The following is a 5,052-nucleotide window of genomic DNA, read 5'->3' on the forward strand; positions in this document are numbered from 1 at the left end:
AGGGCTTCTTTAAGACCATATAATGTCTTCATCAATTTGTATACCTTGTATTCTTGACATTTTTTCTCATAACCTTGTGGTTGCTCGAAAGTTGGCTTCTTTTAACTCTCCATAAAAGAAAGCCCTTTTCACGTCAAGCTGATATGTGTTCCCACTATTCCGGGCTGCTAAAGCAATTATCATTCGAATACTATCCCACCTAGCCACAGTGCAAATGCCTTGGAATAGTCTATACCATGTTGTCGTGCATAACTTTTTGCTACAAACGTAGCCTTATACTGTCAACTTCCCCATTTTCGTTGAGTTTGATTTTGAAAACCCACTTTACTCCAATCTTCTTCATTCCTCTAGGAAAATCTGTCAACTCCCAAGTCTCATTTCGTTCGATGGCTTCTATCTCCAAGTCCATTGTAACTCACCATTTTGAACTTTGAACAGCTTCTTCAAAGGTAGTCGAATCTGTAGTTGAGGTTAATAGAACTAAATTGTCGGGCTCAGCTTCTTTAGAAAATTCTCCCTTGCTCGCATAATCTCCATCCATAATGGTGCTCTTCTATTCCTCACTTCGGGTGTGCTTTCTTCAGATGTTGAAAAATTTAATTTAGATGGCTCATTGGAAGATATATTAGCTTCCCCTTCTTCTTCGNCTTCAGATTCTTCCTCACTTTGATCATGTTCGCTTCCTTCTATATTACTATCTTTCCATTCGTGGGTATCAAGTCTAACTTCTTTGTTATTTTTACCCCAATTCCAACATTTGTTTTCTGCAAAAAAATCACCTCTCTGCTTGCAATTATCTTCTTGGACACTAAATCATAGAGTCTATATGTTTTAGACTCTTCACTCATCCCTAGTAGCACACACTGAAATTTTTTTATCATCTAACTTCTTTTTCTTATCGTCTGATACATGAACACGGTCAATGTATCCAAAAACTCAAAAATAATTTGTATTAGGTTTTGTGCCACTCCAAGCCTCCTCTGAAGTCATATTTTTCACTACCACTGTAAGACTTCTATTGAGCATGTGCAATGTCCAGTTTACTGCTTCTGGCCACAAATTCTTTGGAACTTTTTCTCTGATAATATACTTCTAATCATGTTCATGATTGTTCTATTCTTGCGCTCTGCTAGACTTGCTATACTATTTTATTGGTGAGTGTAGCTGCAGTTTTCTACTGATACCATTAATTTTGCAACAACTATTGAACTCGTGAGAGGTGTACTCTCCATCTCTATCTATGGGTAGACAACGAACAAAATCTCCAATCTCTTTATCAACAAGATTTTTTTCAGCAAGAAAATATATTCACACATTGCGACGGTAATCATCAATAAAACTTATAAAATACCTCTTATTACTGTTGGAAATAGTTTTGATGGATTCACAGACGTCTGCATGTACCAGCTACAGCCTTTGTCTTGTTCTCCATAAACTTCTCTTTGGAAATGCATCCCTATGTTGCTTTCCCACCATGCAATCAATGCATATTTTAGACGATGTTTTCAACTGGGGTAACTCTCTAACCATTTGTTTATGTTGCAATGTTCTCAAACCTTTGAAACATAGATGCCCATATCTGCGGTGCCAAATATGAATGTTATCTTCTATAATTGTTTGGAAGCAAGTGGCGGTTTGCCGCATGAGTCTTGCAAGTAATATGAACATTTTATTTGCAGACATTGTTGTTTGCAGAATAAGTCCCTTATTGGGAAGATAGAATTTGCATCTCCATGCTATATAAAAATAGATACCCCTCTTTGTTGCAATTATCCAAGACTTAATAGATTGTTTTTAAACTTGGGTATATAAAAACCATCAGTGATTACCTTAACGCCAACAATTTGCAATCTAATGTTATCTTTTCCTAACACTGCCATCTTGAAATTATTTCAAGCTTCACAGATTGTCGGAACTCCTTGTCAAAATCTGAGAACCATTCCTTGTTTGAACACAAATGATTGCTACACCTCGAATCAAGGAACCAAACATCTTCCCTCCTAAATTGATTGAGCTCAACATAGGATATCAGCAACATTTCTCTTCATCCCCAAGTTCATTATAATTGACTTCTTTTTCCAATTGAGAACACTCATATCTAAAGTGTTCTAACTGATGACATTTATAACACTCAACTGTACTTTTGTTGAATGAATGTCTACATCTTTCTCTTCCTCTACCTTTTCCTTGAAAAGCTTCGTGAGCTCGATCACCTCCTCTTCCATTTAATCTATAATCGTATGTCACCTTTAGTTTTTGTTCATCACTTACTCATTCATTGACTGTTAAAGTGTCTAAGTTATTAGACTCTTCAATAAAACATATAATATAGTAAAATCTTGAGATGATTGATCTTAAGATTTTTTCAATAATCACTATTTGTTTCATGTTTCGCAATGAATTTTCATCTTGTTTACAATGGTGAGACTTCAAGCAAAATATGCACAAACACTCTCACCTTCTTTCATCTGTAAGACTTCAAACTTTTTCGTAAGAGCTTAGAGTTGTGCTCTTTTGACTCTTGTGGAACCCTGATACTTCTACTTCATAGAGTCTCAAATTTGTTTTGCAGCATCTCTATTAAGATTGTTCCCATAGTAGTTCGATCAATGGCTTAAAACAAAATAATTCTTGACCTTCAAGTCTTTCAACTCAGGGTATGCAATTGTGTTTGTTGTGCTTCGATAATCTCTTCTCCTTTGGCTACGATGGGATTCCGGTCTCCACCAAGGACCAATATTCCTTTCAACGAAGAAAGTTTCCATAAGCATAAGACCAATGATCATAGTGGCCATCAAACTTAGGAATTGTTGGTAGAACGAAATTGGTTTCAGCTGCCATATTTTGAATCTCTTTCAACTCACTATTCAAGAAAAAAGGCTGAAGTTTCTTCTTCTCACAATTCCCTTCCAGGCGATCGGAAAATAAAGAAATAGTTAATATATTCAAGATAATTACGTATTTACAAAATACCGTCTCAATTCATCCTATTTCATCAGATCCGGGATGTGATATGGTTCCGAAGGATGAACTAGATATGAACAGTTCCAATAAGATTTCATTCTTGAACAAAAATCCATTTATTTATTTATTTCATCTATTCCATGACCGGAACAGGAGGGGATACACGTTACACCACGATTTTGAATCAGAAGAGAGATTTCAAGAAATGGAAGATCTATTCACTCTATCAATAACCGAGCTGGATCTGGTGTATCATAAGGGATTTGCCTTTTCTATTGATTCCTACGGATTGGATCAAAAACAATTCTTGAATTAGGTCTTGCATTGTAGCTTTGATACCAAATGTTGTATACACACAAACTAAAACTCTGAAATCAATTGTGTTATCAAACAAATCAACTTGGACTTTTATAGGCTTACAAACTAACAAATTTAGGAAGAATAAAATTAGCAACTCAAAAAATAAGAAATTCAAACCCCCACTAATAAATTAATTTAGTTGTCCTCACATTCCTACAAATGTACATCCTAATTAAATGGTAGCTACTTCAACCCTAAAGAAAAGGTCTAGTATGACCATTTTTAATAATCTACGTCTTGAAAATCTATATTTTATTTACATGTCCTTAGAATGCGAGTTGAGATTCTCAACCTAACTCACATTGGAGAATAACTTTCGTTGTTTTTTCTTTTCTCACTATTAACTTTGTATTTATTAGAGATTGTATTAACAAGTTGAGAATAACCCCACTAAGTAATTGTTTGGATCTAAATAGTCATTGATATATTAATAAGTAGCACATGGATTTCATTATTGTCTTCTTTTTATTAAAATAGGGTAAACACAAATAATTTGATTTTTTTACTTCCAAATGTTACCTAGAATATTCAAATAAACTGTTAAAAAATATGGATAGGGAAAAACTTATTAAATAAGTATCTTTTTCTAACGTTAAATTTGTTTCAAAATAACCTTTTTGTGAACTCTATTAAAGTGAGATGAAAATTAGTGAAGAAGAATGGTTGAATAATTATACAAGAAGAATGGTTGAATAATTATACAAATGTTCTAATAAATTAATTGATTTTATTCCGTTGAAACCCTATCAAATACAAAACTAAAAACAAAGACAAATCATTTTCAAAATTTAGAGATCTATAAGAAACAAATAAGATACTATTATTCTTTTTAAAGTTCATAGATTTATGACGAACAAATCTTGAAAAATTTGTGGTCCCATGGTCTAGTGGTTAGGACATTGGACTTTGAATCCAGTAACTCGAGTTCAAATCTCGGTGGGACCTTTGCTATATTTCTCTACTCAAAAGTAAAAGTCACATGCATAATAGATATAAAATTAAAACTTTGATTAATAAATATAAAACTCAACTTTACATTTATTAAAGAAATTGATTTTAATGTGTTAGAAACTCTATTAGATATATATAAAGTATTTATGTAATATAAAACTCAACTTTACCTTTATTAAAGTAATTGATTTTAATGTGTTGAAACTCTATTAGATATATATAAAGTAATTAACTTGACATTATATATTGTTTAGAGATGATATAAAGTTGAAAGTGTATAAAAATATTATCTATTTTAGAAATTTATAAGAAACAAATTTTATGAAGATGTATGGTCCCATGGGCTTTCGATACAAAAATGAATTTGATCCTTATTAAAAAAAGCTGAATTTTGTTTCCTTAGGTAACTTTATCTATGACGTATTAACTCCCAATTTCTTCATTAAAAGCCCTCAACTTAATCTTCTAAAGCTAAAGAAAGGCTCAATTTTGAAGAAAATGGATTGTAAGTAAGACTTTGATCCTTACTCCCAAATTTTAAACGAAAATAATTTTCTTCAATTGGACTTACTAAGTCTTGTTTGAAGGTGTTAATATAACACATGCGGAAGCAATTTGGATCTTAGGCACTTTTACAGTAAATAACTAGCATGTTCATAAGTATTAAAACTTAATGAGTTTGAATACTAACCTTTTCTAGTTTAAATTCCTCTTTCCTCACGAACCGGTTTCGAACCACCACTAGTGTCTTCTCCACTATTCTCCGGCCTTAGAACG

At 32.7% G+C, this 5,052-nt stretch overlaps 1 non-coding gene across 1 annotated transcript; it reads left to right on the plus strand.

Annotated features, from left to right (window-relative positions):
• Positions 1 to 4,197: 4,197 nt before the first annotated feature.
• TRNAQ-UUG lies at positions 4,198 to 4,269 on the plus strand. The gene has a single exon. It is a non-coding gene; the product is annotated as a tRNA-Gln (tRNA).
• Positions 4,270 to 5,052: the final 783 nt, after the last annotated feature.

The sequence above is a fragment of the Cucurbita maxima genome, unplaced genomic scaffold (genome assembly GCF_002738345.1).
Source record: "Cucurbita maxima cultivar Rimu unplaced genomic scaffold, Cmax_1.0 Cma_Scf00224, whole genome shotgun sequence".
NCBI classification, from domain to species: domain Eukaryota; kingdom Viridiplantae; phylum Streptophyta; class Magnoliopsida; order Cucurbitales; family Cucurbitaceae; genus Cucurbita; species Cucurbita maxima.